Genomic DNA, 17,450 nt, shown 5'->3' on the forward strand with positions numbered 1-17,450 from the left:
TTTCTTCATAGTTGTTTTTGGCAATGCTAATTAATTCTGGCATTTTCACTATGCATGTTTCACATTTTTATTACTCGTAAACATCTACTCTTACCAGGAGCAGTTTATAAGAGAAAATATATTGAGCAGAATCAAATTCCGTGTGGTTGGTGTGGCCCCCCCACAACAGTCCCAGTTTCACTTAAGCTAGACATCAAGATTGAGCTGGAAAGGATGTGCAGCAGGTTATGGTGTAAGGGCAAAGATGGTAATGTACTAATATGCGTGGGAAGAGAGTGTGTTGATAAGATGAAAGGAACAAAAGGAGAGAGAAGGGAGGACAGTTAGTGAATCAGGAAGTGCAGAGGATTGGTAAGGAGGAAGTGAGGGCAGCTGTGAAGAGGATGGAGAATGGAAAGACAACTGGTCTGGATGCCGTTATGGGAATGACTGGGAATGAGGGTTTTCATTGGACGTGAAAAATAGATGATTTAACTAAGCCGGTAAAAAGGACTTTACGGTTTGCATGAATCATTTTCTCCAGTTCAGCTGAGGAGACTATAGACCTAAATGAAAGAAACAGAAATGTCAAATAGACTTTATATAAAAGTTAAAGCCTAAAGAAGAAACAAATACTATACCAAAATTATGAATGCTGGACGAGCAAAAGGAAGCAATCACTTGACTGATTTTTCAGTGTAGTTCAGGAGGAGCTACAATCATGGCCTCAGTCTTGTTGAAATTCAAAACAAATCAATCGTTGGGATAGACATTGAACTAGGTGGATAGCCTCTTGAGCTGGTAAGGCTTAAAAGACAAAAGCAGCTGAATGTCAGCATAAATAAATAAGAAATGGAAAGGTTGAACGATGGCAGCTAAAGGAAGGATGTAGCAATATAGTAGAAAATAGTAAGAGATCCGGGACTGAACCTTGTGGAACCTCACAGGTTAGAGAAGCAATGTTAGAGTTGCTTACCCTGAGAGAAAGTCCTGTCTGAAAAATCGGAGGAAAACAAGTCTAACACCAAGCCAAACCTCAAGCCTATTAAGTAACATACCATCGTCAACGGTGTGAAGGGCTGTATTGAGATCAACTAAAATGAGTACAGAACAATTTCCTGAATCAAATACCATTAGAATCTCATCATAGACTCTCAATCTCAAGGAAGTGCTGCTTTGGAAAATCAAACTGGAACAGGTCAGAAATCTGTTTTTTGCATAAAAAGGATCTCAGTTGACTCCCCACAACTGTTTCTAATAATCTCCTGATAGAGTAAATGGCAATTTTGAAACAGATGGATAATTCCCAACAGAACTGGCATCAAGATTACATTTTTTTAAAGTAACAAAACTGGCTCGGAATGCTTAAAAGAGGGAATGCCACAACCTTACTTCAAAGAGTTTTTAACAGTAGTTAGAAATGAAGAACCATACTTGTAAAAGTCCCAAACAGGTAAAATGTTAATATCTAATAGAGATTAGGTAATTAGAGGTAAAATCTCTAATAAGTATGAAGAGGGTTTAATCTAGCCCATTACTGTAACTAAGCCATCAACAATAACAGGAAAGAATGACGTAAAGGACTCAGCTCACTAAGAGCCATCTTCACATGCTGAGGAACATAACTTGGATCTTATGGTAACGCTGTCACCTTATTTACAAAATGATTGAGAAATACATTACAGTCATCCTGGGATTATTCTTGTCAGAATTAGATTGAGATTGCTGAAATAAAAAGATCCAGTCCCTTTCACTGCTTCATTATAATAGTGGAGAGGATCTTTCAAATAAAGAAGAGGATCAAACGTTCATCTCTGAAATAACAGTCATCAATTGAATGCGAGATCCTAATACAAACACGTTAAAATGAACATTAAAAGAGTGACTTATGGTCACCAAAAGCAACTTCATTTATGTGCAGACTGCCAACTCAACACCATAAGCTATGTCCAAGGTGCATTTTTGCGAGGATAGTGGGACCAGATACATGTTGACCAAAGAGCACATGACACTCATTAACTTAGTGGTACTGTCTGATCAACCATCAGCATTAATGGTCAAGTCCTCAACTTACTGCAGTTTGATGGAAACTGTGAAAATATTATTTAGCATTGAAAAACAAGCTGATTTTTGCTTGTATATCTCATCAGTTATAGTTCTGACAAATTGTCTTTTCTTGCATACAAAAAGTGACACAAACTTGTTTTAATCTTATGTTTAAGTGAGTCAGTTTCAAGTAAGACCTCCAGTGTTACTAGATTGGAAGATGAATTTTGTGCCTGTGATCAGTGTTCCTTATTTACACTATGAAAGATAGTTTTTCTGCTACTTTTGAAAAAAAAAAAAAATCCATAAAGGAGTATGAAACTCTTCAAGCATCATGTCTGCAGTTTTCCCTGCAGTGGCTGATGAGGTGATTTTTAAGTTTTTCTCAGTTCCACTTGCTAGATGGATTTCTTCAGCCCAAGCAGAGTGAGCTCATACCTTTAGAGAAACAAGTGTGAAATATTCACATGACTATATCTAAAAACAAATAATCAGCCACACATTGTTTTACATTAGAGTCCATGTCCATGACTTGCAATCAACAAAGAAACCAGCACCAGTTTGTATTTGGTGCTGAAAGTGGTTATTTTGGCGAAAACCCAGAAACAAGGAAATAGTGCCCTTTATAAGATGCTTCATACTGGCACTCAACTTTGTGTTCCATTCAGAGTAAAACAACAGAATTTATTCACATTTTGTTTGCAGCTAGAGTGTCACACAAGTAAAAAAAAAAACTCTGCTGCACAGCTTGATCTTACCATGCTGTGACGCCTTTGACCAGATCCATCTGTGAGAGATCTATTATTACCTGTAGAATATGACAAAATGTCTTTTACTTATCCAAAATAAGCTGCATTAAATGTAACAACCCACATATGTATGTATAGATAGATAACAAATAGATTAAACTGCTTTTTAAAGCTTGTATCAGAAAAAATGAGTTGTTTATATTAAATACAAATTATATTTCTTACAATTTTAATGACACCAATACTGATTATTTCTTAATATGTTTTTAAAAAATTAAGATTAGTTTTATCAGAAGCATATATCACTCTAATTACTATAAAAATGTTTATTTACAAATAGGAATATTCCTCAGTGTATAGTTTTATTATTTTTAAGGTATCAATGCCGTTTACCCTGACGTAGCATGACATACCGAGCCAATGTCCTTTTTCTCTCTGGAGACCAACATCTTGTTACTTTTACACATACAACTTCCTAGTTTGTGCTTCCCTGAGTGTCACATCGAACTGAAACCTGTTGTAAATGCTGTTAAATGTTCTGTGTAGATTTCATGATGTAGATGACTGATTTATAATAAGTTACATAATTTCATGAATATATATAGTTTGTGTTGAAATTTCTTTATTCGAAATGTACATGTGTAAGGTGTAAGAGCTAGTGTCTCGTGAGAATACCCTTAACGAGAGTACACGAGACTTTGAATGGACCGCGAGGGAGCAGATGTCTCTCATGAAGCGATTTTAAGCTAAAGGACTTAAGGACCTCTTTTCAGGACAAGCAGCCAACGAGGTATTTGTCATTTGAGAAATGTTTTTATTTGTGTTTAGACTTAATATGTGTACTGTAAAGTTGCTAATTGGTTTGTACTGTTCGCTCGTGACCAGTTCTCACGGCGTACTGGCGTAATGGCGTATCGGCGTACTGGTGATGGTGAAGCTGAGGAGAGAAGGCCCAAGTAATAAACGCCCGTTTCAAAGAACCGACCTGTGTCTGTGTTGTCGTGAAGAGAGCTACACCTGTGACAAAAGATGATTGGCAGAAAAGGAAAAGAAAATAACACTGTGCACAAACTTTAAAACGCCCAGCTCTTCGTTTTTAAAAAACAAACAGGATATGTAGAATTAGTTTATTACGCTTACTTTTCTTTGAAAATGGGATTGATCGTCCTCTTCTTGACACCGGTCCTCTTGCGATGCTTCAAGCTTTGGACAGGAAGGAGATACAGATGGACGTAAGAGTCTGTGCCGTTCTCACTGTAGGGGAATAAATTCCTGTGTGACAGAGGATTTTAAAAGAAACTGTATATTATATGTGCAATTTACAATTTCTAATTGTTGCCTTTTTCTCATCTGATGTGTTGAGTTCAGATCATTTAAAACAAAAATAATGAATATCTTAATATTCTTAAATTAAGCCTGTTTATGACTTATACCAGCTACTGCAAACATATTACATGACATATTTTCAATATCCTGGACCTATGTGTATATATATTATTTCAACATATGTTGCTTATTAGAAAAAGAGTTTAATGTCAGCACACTAAAAATGCAAATCATAACTGGTGCTGCTTGATCGCTGTGACATACCTGCAATTGTTAACAAAGACCATGAGTTTGTTCCTCATGGCTGCATATCGTACAGACAACGCAATCTTTCCACATGAACCCAGATGATTCCTAATGGCCCTTTAGAGGTAAAAATAAATATATGAATGTCACTTTTTCTTTCTTTCAGTTCTTTTGAAAATGCAGCATCTTGCTTAGTTCATTATATCTGTAAAAATATTAAAAGTCAGCGTTAGAGGACAGAAATGGACACACAGAGAACAAAGTCTCACTCTGGATAGGAGGCTCCATCTGAAAGGTCGAATCGCGATGAATCGATGACGTTCTCTAACAGCAGGCTGTGGGAGTCGAACTGACGCAAGTTTATTGATGAAGATGATTGCTTCCTGTTTTCAGGCGCCTGGGAGGAGCCACAGCCTTGAGCCAAATAACCTTCGCTTGGTGATGCTCCCGCCCAGGTTCGGAGTAGAGGCAGCAGGGATATTGTTGGAGGAAGCTGTGTGAGAGGAGGGTGGAGCATCGGAGGGATTGGAGACTGAGCTGTACCCTGATTTTCTGGCCTGTTGTTGTTTGACTTGTGGAGGAGGACTGAAGATAGTCTGGGATGGAGGCTCTTCCAAATTAAGAATCTGTGTGAGATTTACATCAGAGCTGATGAGGTACTGTATTGGCAGTACTAGTGAATAACACAATGGGGGGGGGACAAAAACAACAACAAAAATACATAAAACAGGGAAACCTAAGAGATCTTTAGCCTTGCATGCCCACCCTGAGAGTGGCCCTCAGTTTGATCTGGCTGTTTGCTCCAGAGTGCTCCAGCATGAAGCTGGTCTAGAGTCAGGTTGGAGGTTCTGAGCAGGTGACTGAGGGGCAAGTTGAGAACACAGAATAGATTCTTCTTCTCGGACTCTTTGACCTGAACCACATGAACAAAGAAAATATAAAAAAACAAAGATTAGATTAAACTTATGAAGAGATCAGATGGAATATGGTGTTGTAACATTGGCAACACACTGGAGAAAACAAGGTTTGAATGATTGGTTTACAGACATACAAAACAAAAACTGTATGAAGAGCATATCTGACTAAAAACTGGAAAAAAATGTGAGAACATGCTATCACTTTTCTAATTAGGTTATTAAATTAAAGGTTTTAAATGATTTATTTTACAAACAGTAGGGAGTAAATGACAAACCTGAACAATGAGCTCCTGTGCACTGACATTATGCACAAAGAAGGTGAAACCCTCTTTCCAAACTGGATCTTTAGATGCATACGCAACCTGTGGAAAGAGAGCATTAGTTAAGCGAGACGGTCACTGTGATGTGTGGATGTAACTGCAATCTCTGAAGCAGATGAACTGACCAGTGTTTTAAATTTTTACAGTAGAAAAATAATCGAAAAAAGGACATATGCACTTAAAGGTGGAAATGGCGTATTAGCAATACCTACCTCGCTTCTCTTAACGTCGTCGTCAATGGACATTTCCACAAAGGAGTTGGGACAGGTGGTTCTCTTTGTGAGCTGAAATAAAAGCAAACCAGTGAGGCAGTGAGAACATCTGTTCTAGTTTACAATGACTGTTAGCTGAGTCTCTGTTTCTGTGAGCCACTGTCAACATTTAAACCAGAAATAAACCCTTGCACATATAAACCTGTGCCAGCCAGGTAAGTGTTATACATACCATTATTTCATTTCATTAATTGTGGGACATTTTTGTCACAATTAGGCTAGGAGTTCTTCAGGTATAGGCAAAATGTGTTTTGTGAGATATTAGTGAGCTTTTATCATTGACCAACAAATCAGTTTATCCTTGAATCCAACCATCCATCTATCTTCTTCCACTTATCCAGTTCAAGGGGGATGAGCTGTAGCCTATCCCACCTGGCACAGGGCAAGAGGTGGGGTACACCCTGGACAGGTCGCCAGTCTATCGCAGGGCTAACACGCAGAGACAGACAACCATTCACACTCACTTTGACACCTATGGATGTTTTAGAATCACCATTTAACCTAACTTATATACCTGCATGACTTCGGACTGTGGGAGGAAGCCAGAGAGAACCCACGCAGACATGAGGAGAACCATGCAAAGTCTGCAAAGAAAAACCCTGGCCAGATGGGGGATTCAAACCTGAACCTTCTCTCTGTTTTATTTTATGAACTTCTGTACAGTTCTGGTTGAAGAGCTTCTCTCCACTGCCTTACAATCATACTCTAAGGGCATTTTTGTTTTATTGGTGCTATTTGGATATCAAATAAAATACATAAATAAATATCTACAAAAATAAGAATACAATTGTTTTGGGGAATACCACAATAATCACGGAAATCTGATATAATGACAGCCCGTTGCAAAAATACTCCCACACACTTCACTGTGTTATTGCGTTGTCACACTATGGCCACCAGAGGGCAGTCAGAGGCAATGCTTCTGAAGGCAACAGAACAGAAATGTTTAGCAGGTCTCTGTGAAAACATGCTGCTTGCCTTCCAGTAAATAACAAGATGAATGGATTCACACATAATAGCATGTAACTATAAAAAGATCTGTGAGTATAGCAACCTTGGTAATATGTCAGTGTGTGTCTGATTTAAAAAAAAGATTTAATAGTTCTAATTTCCTCAAAAGTTCCCGACTATGTTCACTTTCTGCATTTTTCTTTATGCTAGGAAACGTAACCTGAACATTGCTCAGGAGGAAGACCAGCTGTCAGTAACGCAGCTACGGAAAATCAGAGGCATTTGCCAAACGGGAAACAAACGGACAAACGGGAAAGGCCAGCTTTCACAGATACAAGAGCACTTGGAGTGATAACACAAAGCTCCTGATCAAACTGAGACATCAACATTCAAAAGCATCATCAACTCTAGGACACAAAACTGAAAGAAAAGCTAAGTACCAATGAAAGATAATGACTGTCCTTGGTTATGAGCCACAAACTTGAATGCAAAGTTGAAATATTGTTCAAGAGAGTTACATTTTTGGACAATTTTATAGTAGAAAGAAAAGAAATTTAACAACCCCCCCCCAATATCGAAATTTTTCATTAATGACAAATTTATGTGATTTATTTCTCTTTTTTTAGTGCAGCAGAAATTAAATTACAAAATGCATTCTCAGAACTGACGCCAGTTTTATCTGATATCAGATGAAAAAATATCTCCATTATGACCAGTGGGCTGGTTTTAAAAACAGTATGTGCAATCACACAGAAAGTTAGATGTTTATGTGCTCGCTGCAGAGAAGTAAAATATATCACTCTCTGTTATTTTAATGAGTAAAGCAAAGCTTGAATTTTTTATATACCTATGTCAAATTTTTATTTAAAATAAACACACTTTTACTGTGTATTACCCCGTTTTTCAGTGGCGCAACACTCGGTTAAATATAAAGCGCTCTAATACTGTACTTTGGTGCCAAATATTCTTATAAAATTAGAAGATAATAAAGTGAAACTACTTTTCTCGAGACTCATGGCCATCTTTTTGTAGAGCAGTACAAAAATACAGCTGAGCACATTTGCATCACTGACTTACATCAGTATTTTCTAATACTCCCTATTAGAAGATACTTACTGGTAGATCTGAGGCACTGTGCAGGTACACTGCAAGCACAGCACAGGCAAAGTTGTCCGTGGACTGGAAGGAAGAGTTGGGAGAGAGAATGAACGTGAGTTACATAGCAGCTGGACGCTGAGCTACAGCGGCAGTTAAAAGTTGAATAATAAAATCCTGATGTTAGTGACATCAAAGAAACACTAAGCTGCTGTACCTCCTTCAGCAGGCTGGTGTCACTCTGAAGGGAAAACCACTGGAGCTTAAGATGAACTTCACGATGCAGTGTCCCGTCCACAGGAAACCACTGCATGAGTAAAAGGATTAAACACAAATCTAGAACTAGAGGAAATTATAACAGAAGCTCAAACACTACATAAATCCTGCAATGTCCTCTAGCACAGAAATACTGATGTTAGTTGTTTATTACTGTTAAAAAAGCTCACCTGATCCATTTGTTTCTCCCTCTCCACTTCTCCAAAATCAAGGTTATATCTAAATTAGACAAGAAATGTACAATAACATCAGAACTCAGACAGATCATTATTTTAGCTCAGAAATGCATACCAAAACAATAATCATATCACTACATTTGAAAAGAAAGCAAAACTACACACACTGACATGAGACACGGACTTTCAAATTAACACAGGAAACACAGCAGGCACAGACAAAACACTGAACTAAACCTACCCTAACATAAGGATTACAATAATAAGAATAATAATCAGCACAACTAAGGAATCAGAACCTAAATCATAATACAGAATAATACAAAAACACCAGAAACAGAAAATGCTGGGTCAAACAACCCAGAAGCGTGAAAGCTTTGATTGGTCATGTATGGCCAGTAAAACCAGAAAAGTGCTATACAAATACAAGTAAATGACATATTATGGACAAAAATCAAATATGTTCAATATTGAGTGATAAAACTGTCTTTAAGTTGGATCTGTTGACATCAGTGACTACAGGAGGCACTATAACGAGAAATCTATTGATGACTGATTGGCAGATGCTGCCTAAAGAATTTGGCCAAAATCCATTTAATATTCGATTTACCTTCCAAGACAATCATCTTTGTCTGCGCCTTCATCGTACAGCTCTAATTCTAGCTCCTGCCCCGGGGCCTCATGGACAATAAACTGCACACACAAAAACAACAACAATGTTTTAATTGTCTTTCAAGTATTTTGATTAAATTTTACTGAATGGGATTTCAGTAGGTTACATTAAGAAAAAGTGGATATAAGATACTGAGCAAAAATGCAAACAAACTTCACAAAATTGTGTTTTCAAGTTTGTCCATGAGAATTAAGTGACACATTTTTTTGTTAAGGGAAAAAAGAGTGTCAGAATCAAACAGTAATCGATTACTGAATCAAAGTGTGGATAAGTGCAGTGTGTTTGTGTACCTCATACACTTCATTCCATTTTGGGAACAAATTCTCTTTGACGGTCTTGCTTTTGAAATGCATGCTGCCCACTCTCAGTGTGGCATATCGGTCTGATTTCGCTTTCATTAAATTCATCACGTGTGTGTTCTTAGCCACCAGATCTCTGGCCTCCAACAAGTGGACCCTCACCACCCCCTGAGAAGAAAAAGCACAAGTATTCACATTTACAGTCAGGTAAACTGAAAGAGCAAAAAACTAGCAATAGTCAAAACAACATTCAAGATTTTTATACTTTTTATTTTGATAGGATTCTGTTTTTTAATGTGAACTGCTGCTTACTGTAGCTGAAAGTTATTAGATGAAAATAACTCCAAAACTATTTAACATACACGAGGAGGTGGGAACCTCATCTGGTCCATTTTGACCTTGTCTATGAGGGGAATACACATGCGGTCGGGCAACACCATGATGGAAGCTATAGCATCCAAGATTGTCTCCTCAGACAGTGAACTGTGAGGTGAAAGATGTGATGAGAGAGGACAGCAACCAAACAAGTCAACACCGAGTAATAAAATCATTCATTTCAAATATTTAAAATATTATTTGAGACCTTAAAGAAGGGATGCTCAAAAGGTTTGGCATACCAGTCCAGTTTATGTGCAGAGTCTGAAAGAAATTTTTAGAGTTTTAAACATTACTAACTACAAGGCTCCACTCGTCATAATAAGACTGCGAGAAAGTCTCTGGCCACTTACAGGGCAGTGAATGAAGAACAAAGTCACTCCTCCCACCAGCGGTGCTTGACCAATAAGAGGCTCTAAAATGACCCTCAGCATCCCCTGGACCTGGAAGATTCAGAGCGAGTTTAACATGAACAGTAAGCATGTGATATAGATGATGGAGAGAACACAGAAAAATGAGATGCTCACTTTAAGTCCTTTCACATGAGTTGTGATTGCCAGGCTTGCATCAGTGCTGATGTCCACATCACCATCATAACTGGAGAGTAAACTGAGCTGGTTAGACATAAATGATGACAAGAGAAAACATCACACTACTTTGTAAACTAAGGTGAAAAAATGCATTTGACCAACCTTATATTCATGTCTAGAATCACTTCCCTATGTTCCACTTCATGTGTGTATGCTCTTATTCCAGTGATCTTGAGAGGCTGAAAAAAAACAAAATAATTTAAAAAAAATCACTCGGCCACAATATATCGCCTATGATGCACTTCCAATGATGAATGTCACTGAATATTGAAGCAGAACAAATAAAAATGGTGCATAAATCAAAACCACACACTTTGTATCCAAAATGGATCTTGGTAAATGTGAACGCTTTGAGTGCAGGATTGGAGGCCCTGATGGATGGATGGATCTTTTCTCTAAGTAGCTTCTCCATGTACATCCCAATGAACAACCACGCCTGCTCCAACACCTGAACACATAAAAAAACCCACACCACTTTAGCAACTTGATTCAGCCCCTATGAGATCACATGGTACATAGAATTTTACTTGCTTTCTTATATGAGGTGAAAACAAAAAGGCTTAATGTATCAAATGGCTTATTTAACTTTTTAAAATGACAACTTATTTTAATATTTTGTCTTTCTGTAGCCTAAGCCTGCTTTAAATTTCTCAATAACGTTATCTTTGACCTGTCTGGTGTCTAAATCCAATCGAGAATCTGTGGCAAGATCTGAAAACTGATTGATTGAATCTTTATTTTGAACATGTTAAAAAAGTACAACAACATAGAATTAAAAGAGACAAATAAACAAAGCAAAACAAAAAGAAAACGAGCAACCACAACTACAAATAACTTTCATGTTCAAAAAGGAGCAGGAAGAAGCATGAGCTTATTTAATCCCACCCCTTTTCCACTATCAAGAAATCAATAGAAATACCTCCTCGCAATTACATTATATGTCATGTGTATTTTTTTTTATTATTATTCTTTTTTTTTATTATATATATATACATATATGTTTCTATCTATCCATACATACGTATATACACATACGCACATATACACATTTTCAATAACCCCATTAACACCTCAAAGGATACACAACCTACAAATATATATATACCCATACCAACATACCCGTGCACCCGCACACACATGAAAATATTAGACAAGAACACCCTATTAAATCTCTACCTGTACCCTGTAAAAACCATCTCCTTAAACCGCTTTTTAAACTGCGCCATGCTCGGACATTGCTTCATATCTTTACTTAGTCTGTTCCACAGCTTCACTCCACACACAGAGATGCAAAAACTTTTTAATGTTGTACGGATACGAGGATGTTTTAAATTTAATTCCCCCCTCAAATTGTATCCCCGTTCCCTTTTAGAAAACATTTTTAGAATATTGTCAGGAAGCAGGTTATTTATTGCTTTATATATAATTTGTGCAGTGAGAAAATGAACCAGATCTGTGAATTTTAGAATTTTTGATTTTAAGAATAGTGGATTTGTATGATCTTTGTAACCAGTTTTATGGATTATCCTTATGGCCCTTTTTTGTAATATAAAGATTGATGATAGCGAACATTTGTAAGTATTGCCCCACACCTCTGCACAGTAATTCAAATACGGTGCAATCAGGGAACAATAGAGAATGTGGAGTGATTTGTGGTCCAGAATGTGTTTTACTTTACTCAAGATTGCTGTTCACAAACGCTGCCCATCTAATCTGACTGAGCTGGAGCTGTTTTGCAAAGAAGAATGGGCAAGGATTTCAGTCTCTAGATGTGCAGAGCTGGTAGAGACAAACCCTAAAAGACTGGCAGCTGTAATTGCAGCAAAAGGTGGTTCTACAAAGTATTGACTCAAGGGGCTGAATAATTACGCACACCCCACTTTGCAGTTATTTATTTGTAAAAAATGTTTGGAATCATGTATGATTTTCGTTCCATTTCTCACGTGTACACCACTTTGTGTTGGTCTTTCACGTGGAATTCCAATAAAATTGATTCATGTTTGTGACAAAATGTGGAAAAGTTTAAGGGGGCCGAATACTTTTGCAAGCCACTGTATGCTAAGCGAGCCTACCGCAGACATGAGCGAGACATAAATATGAAGGGATGCCGGTTCGGACGTCACCCAGATCAACAAGGTCCGCGTCAGGTGTTGAGGAACCAGGGCACCCTGATGAAAAGTGGGCCAGTTTTCAGCCACCTCCTCTACATGGATGACATCAAGCTGTATGCCAAGAGTGAACAAAACATCGATTCCACCAGGATATACAGCAATGAAAACGTAGTCGGATGATAACAACAACAACAACAAAGAGAGGGAAAGTAGTCAAAACTGAGGGGATCGAACTACCAGAAGGAAACATTGCATACATTGGGGACAGTTACAAGTACCTGGGGATCCCACAGGCAAATGGGAACCATGAAGAGGCCGTTAGGAAAGCTGCAACCACCAAGTACCTGCAGAGGGTCAGGCAAGTCCTGAGGAGTCAGCTGAATGGTAAGAACACCTACGCCCTGCCCGTGATCAGGTATCCTGCTGGGATAATAAGCTGGCCAAAGGAGCAGATAGAAGCCACTGACATAATGACAAGGAAGCTCCTGACCATGTATGGAGGGTTTCACCCCAAGGACTGTAAGTATGTCTGTAAGCTAAGCAGAAGGAAGAAGGCTGGGGACTGGTGAGTGTCAGCACCACGGTCCAAGATGAGACAAGGAACATCCACAAAGACATCAAGCGTGCTAAGTGAATACCTCAGGCAGCAGAAACCCAAGAAAGAGGAGGGAGACGAGGAACCATCATGCAAGGACAGGCCCCTGCACGGTATGTACCACCGGCAGATAGCGGAGGTGGCTGTAATCCAGAAATCCTACCAGTGGCTGGACAAAGCTGGACTGAAAGACAGCACAGAGGCAATAATCATGGCAGCACAAGAACAAGCTCTGAGTACAAGATCCATAGAGGCTGGGGTCTATCACACCAGGCGAGACCCCAGGTGCAGGCTGTGTAAAGATGCCCCAGAGACAATCCAGCACATAACAGCAGGGTGCAAGATGCTAGCAGACAAGGCATACATGGAACGCCATAACCAAGTGGCCGGCATAGTATACAGGAACATCTGTGCCGAGTATAACCTGGAAGTCCTGAGGTCAAAATGAGAAATGCCCCCAAGGGTGGTGGAGAATGACCAAGCTAAGATCCTGTGGGACTTCCAGATACATACGGACAAAATGGTGGTGGCTAACCATAGTGGTGGTAGACAAACAGAAGAAGACGGCCGTAGTGATCGATGTAGCGGTTCCGAATGACAGCAACATCAGAAAGAAGGAACAGGAGAAGCTCGAGAAATACCAAGGGCTCAGAGAAGAGCTCGAGAAGATGTGGAGGGTGAAGGTAACGGTGGTCCCAGTGGTAATTGGAGCACTAGGTGCAGTGATCCCCAAGCTAGGCGAGTGGCTCCACCAAATCCCGGGAACAACATCAGAGATCTCTGATGGAACGACTAAGATACTGCGCAGGACTGCCAAGCTTTGAGGCCTCTGGTAGAGGACCCGAGCTTGAAGGATAGACCACCCGCAGGGGCGAGTGGGAAATATACCTATTATACTTACCTACTAAAATATCTCTGTTAAAGCTTTTTACTCGATAAAAATCATGATTAGGAGCGTGTTGTTTAGCCGGCTAGCTGATCCTCTGTTCAAACTGCCGTTTGCTACTACACTTTTCTCCAATGTCTTGATTAAAATAAAACAAAAATCATAGGTCACTGAAACAAATACATTTTGCTGGGACTTACATACCTCACCTGAGGTATGTTAGGCAAAATAACTTTAATACTGTACCTTGTTTAGCCATTGAACATTCTCTACATCAGTGTATTGCACCTTTTGGGAAAAAACAAAACATAAAGTCAGAGATACAAGTGGGTCTGGAATCAAATTTTCAATTAATACTGTCTGTACAACACAGTGAGTATGCAGAATGATGTTGAAAATGTATTGGTGTCATTAAATCTTAATAACAGATCATAAAAACTTTCAAATAAAATGAAAAAAATTAAATGATTCCAAGAGTGGTGGAAACAACTCAAAGAAATAACCCCGATAGTTCTCATTCAACAATATTTAGGGTATTTTTTAATAAAATGGATATGGAGGATAAGCATGGTATAATTTATTTTAAGTCTTACAAAAAGTTGCATACAACTCAACGTACATTTATTAAGACTTCTGTATTTAAATGGAATTGTACATGAAGTCAAACTTGTAATTTAGATTTAAATCCATGAAGTCTGTCATTATCAGCAGAAGCATCTTCTCTTTCTCCTATACATTTTGAAATCCTGTGACATAAGAAGAAGCTTATCTTATTTTCTATCACCTCTCTTTTTTTCCCCCACAAGTCAGTTAAATACATTTGATACCAGGTTGTTGAAATGCTTTAAAGCAAAGCAGCATACACAGATCGCCCCAATAAAAATGCCCATCAACTGTCTCATTTTGTACACATATTAATTCATTACATACCCAGGACGCCATTTGTAAAGCACTTTTCAGCTCGGTGTTGACCACATCACTGTCCGCTAACTCCATGGCTGATCCAATTCGGGCGTCCTTCCACTGGCCATTTTTCTTCCAGTAAGTGAGCACAAACATGCACAGCAGTACCCAGCTGATACTGAGGCCCAGATAACCTGTCAGGTACACCGGGTAGAAGATGAGCATGGCTCTTCCGCAGTAAATCAGGAAATCAATTAATAATTGAGTGATAGCTGAGGAGCTGAACATTTTCACGCGGATCAATGGACTCTCCCTGGACCTTGCTCCTTGTGCTGGGTTGCTTGGAGGCAACTGTCCGGTGGATGCCATCGGGTCGTACTCCCCGTGAGGACCAGTTGCCAAACGTTCAGCAAACCTATTTTGGATCAATGTCTGAACAAATGAGTTTTCTTGTGTCTTACTTTGGTTTAAAGAGTAGACAAATCAGTCTACTGCACTCACTCAGCCACCATCGTAATCCAAAAACATTCGTGTTGAAACTTCTTGAGTGCAGGTAGGCGTACTTGGGGAGGGGAATGTGGAGAATGTGTTCAGCTTAAAAAAAGATGAATTGCACTGTAAACATAATTTTGAACAACAACATCATGTGTGACTTTTATAGATGCAATTTAATTTAATAAAAGTTTACATTTTCACATGGTGTGTATCCTGTTGTGCAATTCAGGAGAATCACATACAAAGTAGTATCTGCTCTGATGGAGTCTGTCCTGCAGATGGAGGCAGAGCGAAAATCAGAGTCTCACTTGAGTAAAGCTCAGTGAATAAGAGCTGGAAATCAGTCTTATTTGAACTTTTATTACATTATGGAATCGAGTAGCTGAATACCATTTCAAGACTTTTGCACTATATTACATTAAAAAAAAAAAACTCAACTCAAATGTCACCCAACTCCCCCAGCTCACTCACAAAGAACCATCAAAGGATATGCTCACAAATGTGAACACCTGTCTACCAGTATTACTGAAACCACTGCGCTCATATACAGCACTGCCACAGCAATCCCAGACTTATATATAAAATAAAAAAAGCATCTAGAGGAAGGTTCTAATAGAGAAGAAAGTTGGAAGCTGAACTCGGGGAAGCCAGGGAGGATTTAATAGTTGGCTAACTGAAATGCAGCAGGGTGTTATGAAAAATGAGACCTGGATGAAAAAGGTACAAAGAGATATCTGTAATCGAGACTCTAGAAACTGCCAAACAAAGGCTCACAGATCTGGCCCCAAGGCTGAAGAGATACAGCAGAAAAGCAGAGGCCAAGTTCTTCATCTGGGAAGGAGATGCCTGACACAACAGCAACAAGTGGCTCATGGGCCCAAGAGCAGCAACCTCCCAGAGCAAGAGCCAGTCAGCATCACAAAGGCAGATTTCCAACAACTCCAGAATGAAAAGGTGTAGGATTTTTTCCACCCAATGCCTCCCTCTGGAGGTTTTATATGATACTGCATAAAAAATAATAAATGCAGTAAATATCTTTCAGTCAGAAATGATACTTAGAGACTTAGAGCTTTTTATTGTCATTGTGCAGTTTCTTGCACAGTGAAATTGGGTAGATGGACCACAAAGGTGCAAAAGTAAGAAGAGAAAACAATATACAACAAGGGGGAAAAATAATAATAAAAAGCAATATATATGTATACATATATGTGAGTGAAACTATATACATAGTGTATGCATAAGAAACATTGTGGGTCTGCATACAAGGGCAATTATAAAATATAATAAATAAATAAGGGTGGAGGGGCTATGGTCATTTAAGGTGGAGATGGTAATTCTACTGAGACCAAAGTACTGCACAAGACCAGAAAATATTGCACATACCAAAGATACTGCATATGAGCCCAACAAATATTGCACAGAACATGGAAAGATTGAGATATTGCACATGGATGATCAATAGCAGTGTCAGAGTGGATGTGTTGGACAAGTCTATAAGAGTTCTGACAGCCATCGGGAAGGAGGTGTTCTTTAGTCTGTTTTTGCACCTGATGGATCTGAACATCTCTCCACCACCTGAAACTGGTGGTGGAGAGATGGAGGTGGTCCTGTATACTTGCCCTGGCTCTGGAGAGACATCTTGAGCTGGCAATTAAGTCCAGGGAGGGGAGTGGACCGCCTTTCACCTTCTCTGCATACAAACCTTAATGTCCTTTCAAATAATTTTTCAAGCACTTATATATCAAAGCTTGCATATCATGAATAATATGAAAGAGCTGTGTACAACAGTGTTGGAGTGATTGTTTTTAAAGGCACTTCAGTTTCCCTCAGTTTTGGCCTGCTGAGTCATTGTTCAGGCAGTGTTCAACACAAATTGAATAGACAGCGATGATTAAAACCTCGTGCAAGATGGTTTAGAAGGGGCATGCTGTATCAGAAGAAACAGACAGCTGTAGTATTTTGAACGTACCTGTGTTAACCCTGGTTTAACACTCACTTACATGTGTTAAACTATCTGTAAAGGTTCATAGTTATCATAAACTCTTTAGAGAAACTCAGCGCCGTTGCTAGGTAATCAATTAACTCGCCCTAACGCCTGTGAACAAGAGGACCCACGCGCATGTACGCTTCAACTGCTTTTCCTCTTCGGTGTTATGTTATTTTTAACTAA

At 38.9% G+C, this 17,450-nt stretch overlaps 1 pseudogene; it reads right to left on the reverse strand.

Annotated features, from left to right (window-relative positions):
• Positions 1-2,423: 2,423 nt before the first annotated feature.
• Positions 2,424-17,401, reverse strand: LOC102794147 (extended synaptotagmin-3-like; annotated as a pseudogene).
• Positions 17,402-17,450: the final 49 nt, after the last annotated feature.

Source organism: Neolamprologus brichardi, chromosome 16 (genome assembly GCF_056152115.1).
Source record: "Neolamprologus brichardi isolate AB-2024 chromosome 16, ASM5615211v1, whole genome shotgun sequence".
Classification (NCBI taxonomy): Eukaryota; Metazoa; Chordata; class Actinopteri; order Cichliformes; family Cichlidae; genus Neolamprologus; species Neolamprologus brichardi.